A 14,054-nucleotide genomic window follows, 5' to 3' on the forward strand; every position below is an offset into this window, starting at 1 on the left:
TTTGTAATTTGTATTTGTATGTTTTACCCACGACTGGATGAGGGCCACCCCCATGCAATGTCGGTCGTGTCTCTTTTTTAAAAATAATATTTTACTTTCCGAGTCAGTATGGGTTGGTGAAGGTGGGGAGCGTAGATGTGGGACCATAATACACTACAACAGTGGGCTTTGCTGCGCTACCTCCTATTGCCAACAATGTAGCCTCGCAGCACCATATATACTGTTGTACCATTGTTATGCTTGTCTATACAGTAAGTTGTACTGTAAGTCTTCGTGATGGAAATTTAATCAGGGTCCAGATGCGAATACTGTAATTTTATTTTGGGCAGACATTTTATATTCCTGGATTAGTCATAGAAGGCGATGCAGGATTTTACTGAATACGGGTAATCTTGTACTGATTGTACACTTGGCATTTGGGGAATGCTTGTTTTTTTGTTTTCAAACGTCAAACAGCATTTGGCGAAATGTACGTTACACCAGGAGAGGGCAGCCTAACTTGTTATTTCATGAAGCAATGTAGTGTCAAAGGAAAACTGACTGGCATGTATTTTTGGTAAAGGTCTGACGCGTCGCGAAACTTCGATCATCATGCCGTACAGCATACCATACATCCCTAAACAGCCGAAAGCTTTACAGCACAACAGCAACATCCTACATTTTGATTTAAAAAAATAGATGTACAAGCTGGACCTCCAGCTTGAACATATAAATACAATAATCCTTCGTGTGACCACTTGATAGCCAATAAAACAAACCAGCTGTGCACAGTCATCAGTGATGTTTGGCAGCGCTTCTAATTTGACTTATTTGTTTTCGTAGCTTGAGTTTATTTGTGCGTGCTGAGGTCGAGGATAGCGCTTAAATTGTTTACAAAATGGTCTTGCTTGTTTACAAGAACGTCCTGTTGGAGTATGATTGACTAATCTTCTAATTTGGGATGTAATTCCCTGGCTCTTGCTGGAATGTAATTTAATTGCTAATGTGAGACGAACTAATGAACATTTCCCATATGCAACGTGTTTCAACTTCAATGCACTCCGTGGAATGGGTGTATTTAGATAATGCCATTATAAAATTGTCACTGTTGGCTTCAAGCTATCCTCCCTTGAAACAAATTCTTACATGTATATGAGATGCCATAATTACTTTCCGAAATGTAGAGATATTTTCTAAGCCTTGTTAAGTTTTTTTTATATCTTTCCCCATTGCATGGAGGTGGCATTTAATTAAATGTTGCAATAATAATGTCGAGAACAGTCCACTCTTTATGCTGCAGGGGAAATACATGGAAATGTTGAGGTCATTGGTAGCATAACTACAATTTGATGTTCCAGGTATTTTCTAGAGAAACTAAGTGGTCCTTTAAGTAATTTGCAGTTTTGTTTAAGAGGACCTTTGGAATAAAGACAGCTCAGTGCTACTGTTAATGCAGTGTCACCTTTTTCGTGTAGCAGTTACACACGAGTGTTATCCATATTTTATATGTACTGTAAAGTCGAAATACAACCTTACCTCACAATGTAGAATTGCATTTGCATAAGTACAGTATAAGAATGAATACTGCAGTAGAGCATTTAGTGATACCGTTAAATAGTGACATCAATATTGGCATGCGAGGCCTCCAGAAGTGTTGAGGGGCAGGAGGCTGAAGGGGAGAATGTGCTCAAAATACTCTATTGTTTATTTGGTAGTTCTATGATTATGTGCTAGCACAGATGTGCATGACCAATGTATTGTGTGATGACATTTTGGAAAGAGACATTCCCTAGACTGAGTCATGTGGTACAAAATATAAACTTGCAGCCTTACAATTGCTTGCTCACGCTACTCCTGGCGGAAGTCTCTGCTCGAAGCTGTAGAGTGCTCTAATCATCATCATCATAGGCTATCCCTCGCAATCGAGGATGATTGTTTTCCATAGAAAAGTTGGATTATCTCTGGGTCCGAAGATGGCTGAAGAGACTGATCCTGGATTGACAGATTTTGCCGCAGCTCCGGCACATGTGTCCAGAAAGAGTGGTGCGTGGAACTGGATTAGTAAGTTGGACTGCAGCGTGCTGTTTTCGCTGCTCCCACTTTTCCTGTTTCTGCCATTGAGTTTGGATCCTTGAAATAGACTCTGTCTCCATCTGAGGTGACCCTGGGCAAGAGTCTCTCATGATTTGGTGTCGATTGTGCACTTCATGTTGGCCTTGTTACACACGAGTGCTTTCTCTGCGCTCCTCATGAACGCACACCCCGACTATGATACTATAGCCAGATTCTATAACCAGAGACTATAGCCAGATACTATAACCAGAGACTATAGCCAGATACTACAACCAGATACTACAGCCAGAGACTAAAACCAGATACTATAACCAGATACTATAGCCAGATATTATAGCCAGATACTATAACCAGAGACTAAAACCAGATACTATAGCCAGATACTATAGCCAGATACTATAGCCATTTACTATAGCCAGATACTACAGCCAGATACTATAGCCAGATACTATAACCAGAAACTTAAACCAGATACTATAACCAGAGACTATAGCCAGATACTATAGCCAGATACTATAACCAGATACTATAGCCAGATACTATAACCAGAGACTATAGCCAGATACTATAAGCAGAGACTATAACCAGAGAAGAGGTAGTGGAGGCTCTGGGGAGCATGAAACTTCAAAAGGCAGTGGGGCCAGATGAGGTTCCAATTGATGTGTTTAAATTAATGGGAGAAACGGGTGTTGAAATACTGATGGGGCTGTTTGGGAAAATCTGGATGGAGAAGAAAATGCCGGATTCGTGGAGAGGGAGTACATTGGTTCCCATCTTTAAAGGGAAAGGTGATGTACAAGAGTGTGGGAACTACAGAGGAATAGCATTGATGAGTCACACCATGAAACTCTGGAAAGGATCATAGATTACGTAAGCTGGTGGATATTGGCAAGTCAGATTAGATTCAGACAGGGAGGGTCAACAATGGATGCCATCTTTGCACTGAGAGTATTGATGGAGAAGTTCAGAGAGAAGAAATGGCACCTACATATGGTTTTATGGCTCTAGAGAAAGCGTACGACAGGGTGCCTAGAGAGCTCACCTGGTGGTCTATGAGAAGAAGAGGTATTCCTCAGGTATATGTCCAGCTATTCCAGGATATGTATGAAGGAGGGAAAATGCACGTGCGACGCAGCTGTGGAGTGTCAGAGAGCTATAAAATCAAAGTGGGAGTGAGTCCCGTCCTGCTCATCCTGGTGCTGGACAACCAACCGAGAGACATTCAGAGGGAGCCCCCCTCGTGTACGCTGTTTGCAGACGACATTGTGCTATGCGGTGAAAGCAGAGGGGTAGTGGAAGATGATTTGAAGATCTGGGTGAAAAGAAATTGAAGGGATTGGGTTGAGGATTAGTCGGGCAAAGACTGAGTATATGGTGGCAAGTTTCAGTGGAAATAATGCAGGATTGCAAATTGGAAGTAACCAGTTAATGAAGACGAACGAGTTTAAGTACCTGGGTGCAACGATGTGGTACTGATGGGTCACTAGAAGGATAGATAAGAACAAGGCCTGGATGGCTAAAATGGCGAGAGATGACCGGTGTGGTGTGCGATAAGAGGGTCCCAGATTGGATGAAGGGAAAAGTGTGTAGTGTATAGTGTAGTGTATAGTAGTGTATAGTATAGTACAATACGGTGGTGAGGCCGGTGCTGTTGTATGGGGCCGAGTGCTGGGGCACAAGAAAGAGGGAGGACCAAGCTATGGCAGTCACAGAGATGAGGATGTTGCAGTGGATCTTGGGTTTAACAAGGAACGACAGGGTGAGAGGAAGACTCAAGGTGATATAAATCACATACAAGATGAGAGAGAAAAGGCTGGTGTGATTCAGTCATGTGGAGAGACAGCAGGAAGACGACGTGGATCTTAAGGTGCAAGTGAAAGGAAAGAGATCAGGAAGAAGGCAGAAAAAGAGGTGGGGCGATGTGGTGTGATCGGACCGTGGTGGCCCGAGGAGCGGAAAGAGATATGGCAAGGACAACGGAACACCCCACATGAGTGGGACCAACGCGTGGAAGAAGAAGAAGGAGGAGAAGAAAGGCTTTTGTGAGGTCAAAGAGGGCCATGTGGAGAGGTTTGTGTTGTTCCTGACGTTTTTCTTGCAGTTGACGGGCAGTGAAGATCATGTCAGTTGTGTCTCTCGATAGCGTGAACCTACATTGGAATTCTGGGAGGAGTTCATCAGCAATTGGCATAAGACGTTTCAGGAAAGTTCTTGCAATGATCTTTCCTACAAGCCGATCCCCCTACAATTTCACAATCGTATTAATCTCCTTAAAGATTGTCACAATCATTGCATCCCTGAGGCCGTTAATCCATGGGTGTGGGCACGTATGCTTATTATAATTGCGGCCTATACTTGCCACGCCACAGCTTTTCGAGAGGAAAAGCATTACCATCTGCAGTCCTGAACATACCCTGCTGGTGCTGTCTCAGATGAGTGGACATTTCAATAATGCTCTCCCCCCCACCTCGTTTCTTAAGCACAATTCCGCCAGACGAAGTGGAAGAAGTGGGAGTATCCACAGTTGAACCAACTACAGTAGACACAACCAACCGATCGACCTCATGTGTGGTGTACCCATTTATACTGCCGGGCGGACAGACATTGGAGGGTGGGGAGGGGTGATAAAATGTGTTTTATTAATAGTTTGAACTGCCATGCCCGGAAAATAATCGAATCGGTGACCTCTGGATTTTCAGTCCACGGGGCTAACTATTGCACCATGGCAGATCAGTGACAAAAAACAAGTGAGAGGTTTATTGGTGCGAAGGATGTCGGTGCTTCCTGCAAACCATGAATGCCTCCTGTGTCTGGGCTGCACAGTTGCTCAACAGCAGATGCAGTTGCTGAATTGTATGTATGTATATTGAGCTTCTTTCGCACCGAATTCGTGAAGTCACCACCGGTGGGTGTCTCTTCTTGAAGCTGATTTGACTGTCCAGCATGTCCCAGTTTAAGACGATCCTGTGTTTCAAAGTAAGTTCTGGTGTTTGGTATTCAACACATTGTAAATTGACCTAAAATGTGCCGCTAATGCTGTATTATATTACACTTGTCATTGAAATCGCCATAATACATAATCCTTAAAAATAATAATGGTTTGTTTGCTACTAGATGTCTATGACTGTCATGGTTAACTATTCATGTCAATTCAATATTGATCATTTGTCAACTCTTTTACAGTTTTCTCCGAGAATCAGTTTGACGTGTACTGCAATCTCCAACTAGAAAGTCAATCTCTCACTCCTCTCTCTCCTCTGAAGGAGGGTAATTGCCCCAAAACGTTAGCCTGTTGTAAATTTTACACATAACACAAAATAATACTGGTTGCCATGGCGGAAAATATACGTAGACAATAGATAATCTGACAATGTCACCATATGTGTTTTTCCACATCAAACTTTTAGAATTCTATTTAGCATTATTTTTAGATTTACATTTCTTAAGGTGTATTATGTATTGTATGCAATCTATATATTGTAAGTATATTGACAAAAATCTAAATTCTCGTGCAATCTGGTTTAAAAAAAGTTTTTTCAATGTAATGTCAAATCAAAACTGACTACGTTATTAAATTGCTCTAAGGATGGCGTCGGCACATGAACAATCGGCTTTGCACTGAGCCACCAGCCAGCGGCTGTTCAGATTTACCATGATTAGAGTAGAGTTAACCTCCTCTCATCCGTGACCATGTGAGGAGCGAACTTCACGGATCATATATGTCGTCTAACCAATAAACACCCTCTGGTAGGGCACGCCCGACTTCCAGTGTGTGGCTATGAGTCTGTGTTTAAGAGCGAGCATCTTGCCTGTTGAAATTGCATCAGTGTACCCGTTCAGTGTGAAGGTGACGCACAGAATACCTGGTTATTAGGTAACCAGCGACAAGTCCAAGGGGAGACTGCGAGTTCACGCAGGGCTCTTCACTTAGGTGTGTTTTATGTGATCTTAACAGTGAGCGCTGGTGAAGCAGTGTGAGCAATCGCCGATCCATCCGGTGGGATGTTTGCGCGTTGCACAAGAGCCATGCGCCAGACAGGGCGTCAGGAGTGACTCAGGCGTCACAGTGGGTGGGATTCAAGAGCTTCTAGACTCTTAGGGCCATGCATGGGGTACTCTGACCCATCTGAGCAATAGGTTAGCGCGTCAGCCTTGAGCTTGTTTAGGGTTCTCTGTGTCTAAACAAACACAGCTATCGCATGTAAGGGAAGTGCGCGATTTTATGCGGCGTGGCTCACCTCTGGGGGAAATTCCAAAACTCCCAGTGTTTAGCCAAAATTCCACAAATCCAATCGGAGTTCATTCCCGAGTTTACATCTGCGGTGCCGCCAGCAACAAACATGCCATTGCAATTGTGAAGAATTGCCCGTTTGAGATGGTGGGTCTTTTCAGGTGATTCCAGTACTCTGCTACAGAACTGTTGCAGGGTACTGGCGAGATGCGACCTGCTTCGCCTAGTATGCGAGGAGAGCGTGGGTTCGATCCCGACCCTGACGCCTGCTGTATATGTTAAGTTTGCGTGTCTCCCTCTCCCCGTGGTCGCGTGGGTTTTTCTCCGGGTTCTCCGGTTTTCCCCTCCAGATTTAGAATAAACATCACGCTTTTCGTTTATTTGGCTGCAATACATTTCCACATGATAAGCCACTTCGTTGAGCTATCAATTGTGGTCAGGTCGCTTCTGAAAAAGGTGCTATATATATCTCAGTGGGCCTTACCTGTTGTATAGTTTAACAGCGCACACACGAGATTTTAAGAGCATCATCTCAAAATGCTGTACAATGTAGAAGTGCAAGCACACGTTGGGGGACATTTAAGCATATATTCGGCTTAATAATAAAAACAACAGTTTAAAAAATATATATATACAGTACTGTCACCGAGAGGAAAAGAGAATATCAACATTTTGGCTGTCAGCCTTCTTGAGGCAATGTGTTGAGTTTTTTTTGTTTGTTTCTTGAGGGAAGGTCAGTGGACTGACAGACATTGAGGGAACGTCAGTCGACTGACAGACATTGAGGTTTCCCTTTAATCTTTGGTAGTAAAAAAAAGCCCGTTGCTATTTTTATTTTTAAATTAATTTTTGTAAAGCAATAACAATACATTTAGATATTGTATATATAAGCTCGCTAAAATAGCTACCTGAGGGTATGTACTGTATAGCCTATGACAAAATCACCTAGATTTGGCCCTCTCCTCTCGTCATATCCTGGAAGTTAAGCAGGTTTAAGCCTGGATAGTGCTTGGATGGTTTTGACCACCTTACACAGCAGGTTGGTATAGGTTGCTGCGGTGCTTTGTGATGGGCAGCAGAGGGAAATGCAAGCCCAATCCATAACTGTACTATGATTTTAACACCAATGCTCCCCATTTTCACCAACCTACAATGACCAAAGAGTACGGACAGGCCCTCATCCAGTGCTGGATTGACAGAGGCCCTCGCACGTGTTTAAGTATATAGTTTACAAGAGAAGGAACAGGCAAAATAAGCTACTCATGTTTATGCATCGTTTTATGAATTGCATAGCATGCTACACAAAGCTACAGTTTGTTTTGTAACGTTCCCTTAACTTGGAGTGCACTTTTACCGAATCATTGTCGTCTTTCCGAGAATGTACCATTACATTTCAATGACAAGTCTAAGGGTGGATTGTTCACATCTGAGAGGAACGACCGAAAGAAGAGATATAGGCGGTGAGATTAGCTCATGTGAAAGAGTAAGATGGACTGGGGAATTATGGGACCATGGGGCGTGGTGACGACATGGGAAGGCCTTCATCCACCAGTGGATAGAACATGGCTGATGAAAACTCCAAATACTCTACTCGGTCGGAAATTAATTTGGCGTGTTTTGCGGATTCCTCTTGGCTACTGTTATCCACTGCAGGTGAACAATTGCATCATCACTGTCCTCACTTGGGGTAACAGTTTTCTGGTAACCCATCTAATTCCCCATTTTCTCATGCAATTTGTGGTACACTAATCTCTAAATAATCTCTAGTCGTGGCCATGGTCATTTATTCCGGATGATGCAAATATGTACTTCTCATTGCATGTTGCTTGCCACTTCTGCATTTTAACAAAATTACATGCAACAAGTTCTAAATGGAATAATTGTTGGAAGGATACAGTAGTAAAACAGAATATATGCGAATATAGGGCAAATATTGAAGACAAACCCTGAATAAAGTTATTAAATGAAGGTGAGTGAGAGCATGATGGAGTGCTTTTGAAAACAAATCGTAAGTAAAATACTAATGGACCTAAACAATAAAGTTATATTTTTGATTTAAAGCTTTCGTGACTGCAGTGATTCATATGCTTGGTTCTGTCGGTAAAGTCACGTTGAAGGGAAACAATAAAATAATAAAATATATATAAAACAATAAAAATCTCACGACGTTTCGACTGCAACACAAACAGTCATCATCAGGTGTGAAAACCAACGGCAAGACACATTTGAAAGACGTGGCGGTTTGTATTTATTTATTTATAAACGTTAGCACCACGGATAGCGATTTGACAGTTTGTTTAGATGGACGAGTCCATATATGTTCGGAAAAGAGGAGGGGGGAGACGGAAAATTAATTTATGCTGTCTGAAAGCCACCATAAGCGTGAACAATCAATTAAGACCCGAAATGGTTTATGAAATCCTTCCAATGATTGCTAAGGCATAATCCATCTTCTCGGTTGAAATTGTCTCTGTGTTTGTATATGTGGATAGCCTCATGAACGAATCTCTCATGGTAGCCAGATGGCTTGCAAAGAACCTCTGTCTTGGAGAAGGCAATGTCATGTGAGCCTACTGAATTATAACAGTGATCTGCCACGGCCGAGGTGTTGGTCCTACCGTGTTTAAGGTCTGCTTTGTGTTCACGAATGCGGTCCGAGACATGTCGTTTGGTTTCTCCAATGTAACTACTACCACAGAGGCAACTTAGTTTGTAGACACCAGGGTACTGTATTTCCGGAATCACATCTTTTACAGACGGAACCAGATCACGGATTTTATGTAATGTGTTGAAACGGACCTGGATCTTGTGTTTATTCAAGATTTTGGAGATCTTTTTTGTGATCCCCGCATCTCACGACGAACCGTCGTGAGATGCGGGGATCACAACCGTCGTGAGATGGTTTTGAAAGGCTTCTCAATGGTTACTCCGACTATACAATCCGCAAAGCTATCACTCAAACAATGAAGAAGGACCCTCTTGAGGAGTCTTTCAAAACCATTACTTTACCCTACATTGCGGGGATCACAAAAAAAGATCTCCAAAATCTTGAATAAATACAAGATCCAGGTCCGTTTCAACACATTACATAAAATCCGTGATCTGGTTCCATCTGTAAAAGATGTAATTCCGGACATACGGTACCCTGGTGTCTACAAACTAAGTTGCCTCTGTGGTAGTAGTTACATTGGAGAAACCAAACGACATGTCTCGGACCGCATTCGTGAACACAAAGCAGACCTTAAACACGGTAGGACCAACACCTCGGCCGTAGCAGATCACTGTTATAATTCAGTAGGCTCACATGACATTGACTTCTCCAAGACAGAGGTTCATTGCAAGCCATCTGGCTACCATGAGAGATTCGTTCATGAGGCTATCCACATATACAAACACAGAGACAATTTCAACCGAGAAGATGGATTCTGGCTTAGCAATCATTGGAAGGATTTGATAAACCATTTCGGGTCTTAATTGATTGTTCACGCTTATGGTGGCTTTCAGACAGCATACATACATTTTTCGTCTCCCCCCTCCTCTTTTCCGAACATAGATGGACTCATCCATCTAAACAAACTGTCAAATCGCTATCCGTGGTGCTAACGTTTATAAATAAATACAAACCGCCACTTCTTTCAAATGTTTCTTGCCGTTGGTTTTCACACCTGATGATGACTGTTTGTGTTGCAGTCGAAACGTCGTGAGAATTTTATTGTTTTATATATATTTTATTATTTCCCTTCAACGTGACTTGACCGAAAGAACCAAGAATAATAAAGTTATAATTTAATGCATATTACCAGCTGTGACTTGTGAGACATGGACTCTGACAAAGACTGGAACTGTGGAATACCAGGTAATTTTTGGGCTGTTGGATAACTTTCGATGGTCTGCAAAGAGGACCACCACTTTTATTGAGCATTTGACTTGCTCCCTTTGCAGCTGATCTGTGTAGAGCAGGGGTATGATCTGAGGAATGTTCTCACAGTGAACAAGTAAAACGGAAATACATCGAAGGCACTTGCTGAACTTAACATGGCAGCCCCTACGCCTGTTGGTGAAAAAAGACGACGCAGTTCATGCATTTTGTCCGATTCTGTGATCTTTGTGTCAGTGCAGCTGGTTCCATCAGCAAGCGGGTCATCTTCAGTAGTGATCTCGCATTGTCTCTCTGGTCCTCCTATCACCCTTCTTACAGACGATGCCCATTCCATACCCCCCCCCCCCACTCTGCTCCCTTCCCATCCTCGCGACACGACCAAACCGCTTCAGCCTCTTCTATCTCAGAGTTTTTTGACATTCGATGTAAACAGAGGTACAGTATGATGAGCTCAAAGTTCAAGCTACTCTCTCCTTTTAAATCGGGTGCCGTCTACGCGTTTAGGCACGGCGCGTGGATATAATAAAACATCCGTTTAACACGTTGGCTTTCGCGACCAATATCATCCATAATAGAGGGGGTTTTAGGTTAGATCACATAATATATAAATATATATTTACGTTAGATCACGTTTAAAATATTTACGTGAATATTTATTTACGTGATCTAACCCAAAACACCTCTCTTATGGATTATAAAACATTTATTTCCCCACATTTATCGATGTGTTATATTCACGTGGACTGCACTGACTTATTTTCTTGCTATCGATGCCAGAAATCTTGGGTATGAGATGCAATATCATGAAATGTCGTGCCATTGTAGAGCTGTTTTGTTTCTTCTCACGTGCAAAGTTTGGCGATGTTTGTAAACGAGAAGAACACTCAATATACGGTGCGAAAGAAGTTCAAGATACACACATAACGGAAAAATAGTGCAGGCTGGAAAACCACAACTTTCAAAGATCACACCAAAAAGCATTCAGTCTTCTTGCATTGTGGCCCTCTTGTCTCAAGTCACCATCAAAAATAAATCTGAGCACACGTACACAACTGTGGACCGGTTTTACCCTAACAAGAACAAAAATATAACCTGCCCACGGTTGCCTTATCACTGCATCCCTGATGCCATCAAGTCATGTCACATTTGCTCAAATTTATGGTGACCGAATACAAAACGACCCGGTGAATTTCACCACCCCCCCCCCCCCCGGAAACTGATGATGGTTTTTTGTTCTTGTTGCATGCTGCACAAACGACCGAGTATTGATTTTTTTCTTGGGTTTGGGTGGGTGTTTTGGCGAGAGCGGCGCGGCCTGCCCGCCCACTCCGTTGCTAAGGGGCGCGGGCGGAACGACGGCTTGGGGGCCGGGAGAGCTGCCGGCCCGTGCATGGTTCATCTGACGCCAGTGCACCACAGTGGCTCCCATTGTCCTTGGCGCAGGCTGTGCGGCTTGTGGGTTGGGGGGGGTTGGCGCGTTATCATTTGTTGAAGTTATCCGCATCATTAGAACTCCTTTGCCAGTACCAAAATATAATAATAGGGTTTTTCCCCTTTTTTCAGTTTTGTTGCCAGAAAAAAGGCTGGAAAACCCGATTATTATAAGTTATCCGCAGTCGCCGTTGTTCCCACGTTGCTACATACAAATCGCCGGGCGATCGCCGATTTTTTTTTCACCCCCACTCCCTTTTCGTGCATCGTTTGAGCGTGGCCCATCCACGCGGCAGTCTCCCGTGTAAACATGCCAATGTTGGGCCAATGTCGCTCTGCCTTTGGAACCGTTGGGCCAACATTGGCCCGACGTTGGCCCAATGTTCCACATTGCCTGGGGTCTATGCTTAAGTGACGAGTGCCAGGTACGTACCTGCTCGTCGATTAAAATCGGTTCTTAGGCGCACGCAACGCGCCTCAAATTCAAGGTGTGAAAATCGATTCTTTTTTGTACGGTTAATGATTGCAATTGGTATGCTCATGTTTACTGTTAGGTTAATGATCTGAGAGGGGGGGTGGTCAAAACTGAGCACGAGAAACTTAACAGGGTGGCAAAAACGAGACAAAAAGAATACGTTATTTTATTGAATTGCGACCCTGAATCATAACAATTCATTGAATCCGCGGGGCAAGCCGGGGATTTGGGTGAACTGTTACGTGCCTAATGTGTGGAGACAGCACACTCGTATCTTCTGCCCGTGTGCGTGCATGCGTGTGCGTGCACTTATGCACACATGTGTGAGCGGTGATGCAGTGGTTGGCAAGCGACGCTCCGACCCCGCTGCCATGGGAATCGCGGGTTCAATAACCTAGCCATGATCATCGCTGGCAATTGACATCTGAACTTAGACAGGGACCTCTAACTGCATTGGCACAGGCTGAGATTATTAGCGAGCGCAGCCTGTGAACATCAGCGTTGGGGGAGACACAGATGGCGGTGTGTGTTGTTGGTCCCACCAGCCGGAACGTGTTGCGAGGCCCTCTTAAATAGATGCTCATTAACGGACATGTCCCCTCACTGTAAGACTATTCTTGTAGTTTTACAAAACAGCAATACCCCGGTATACGTCGGTGATGCGTTCCTCAAAGGTGCAGCGAATATCGAAACGGCGTGAATCGAAGCAATTTTGCGTGGCAGGTGGAGCTGAAGGCCGAGGTGACGGATACGAGAGAGTGAGGATGATGATGCTGTCTGCGACGTGGGTTTGGGCTGAGGCGACGCAATGAAGGTTGTGGTGTTAATAAAGAGACGACGCATTTGTGAAACGATGTTAAAAGGGGGAGACGTAAGTCGGGGTAAAGCTGTACTTTCAAAGGGGGGGGGAGCGGTGGCGCAGTGGTTAGGGACCGTCCATAAATGACGTCACGCGATTTTGGACGATTTTTGACCCCCCCCCCCCCTTCGTCACACGGCGTCACAAAAAGTCAGACCCCCCCATCAAATATGACGTCACAAAGCTCTGCCCCCCCCCCCCAAAAAAAAATTAAACACGCTTCAAATCGCTTTAAACTATTGTCATTGTAGTGCGTATTTAATGTGCCGCTGCACACTGATGTTGTAGGAGAAAACATTTATTAAAAAGTCAATTTAATTAAGTAGAAGGTTTTAATTTAGATTTAAAGCTTTTGTGACTGAAGTGATTCATATTCTTGGTTCTTTCGGTAAAGTCACGTTGAAGGGAAGCAATGAAATAATAAAAAATATATAAAGCAATACATTTTTATTGTTTATATATTTAATTATTTTATAGAACAATATATATTTTTTTATTGTATATATCTTTTATTATTTTATTGTTTCCCTTCAACGTGACTTTACCGAAAGAACCAAGAATATGAATAAGTAGAAGGTGTTGTCTATATTTATTTAAAATTGCGCATTTTGATGTGACGTCACATTTCTCAACCCCCCCCCCCCCTTCGTCACACATCGTCACAAATGTCTGACCCCCCTCCCCCCCCGAGGTGCGTGACGTCATTTATGGACGGCCCCATAGCTCTGTGTACCCCACCGCGTGATTTTGATTCCTGGCCACACCTAACGCCAGTGGCACGTGACATCTGAACCGATTCTACTGGGTTCGTACATCACAACCCCACAATGACCAACGTGGTGAAGTATGGTCAAGTAATCCCAACGAGTTACATGGAGATGGAAGGCCCTCATCCAGCAGGGAGATTTACACAAGGGCTGTAAATGTAACACAGTTCGTACATGACTGCCGTTTAATGAGTTTCGTCTTCTCTGTCAAACTAATATTCCTGCAGGTGGCTTGCAATGTGTGTTTTAAATAGTTATTTGGAGACGTACAATTAGTCTCGTTTCTTAAATATCCCCGCTGCTGTCCACCCAGCAGTATTACTGGGTACTCCACATTCTATGCGGTAGGTCGTGTGGGG

Source organism: Petromyzon marinus, chromosome 13, assembly GCF_048934315.1.
Source record: "Petromyzon marinus isolate PM22_M1 ecotype Great Lakes invasive population chromosome 13, UKy_Petmar_22M1.pri1.0, whole genome shotgun sequence".
Lineage (NCBI taxonomy): Eukaryota > Metazoa > Chordata > Hyperoartia > Petromyzontiformes > Petromyzontidae > Petromyzon > Petromyzon marinus.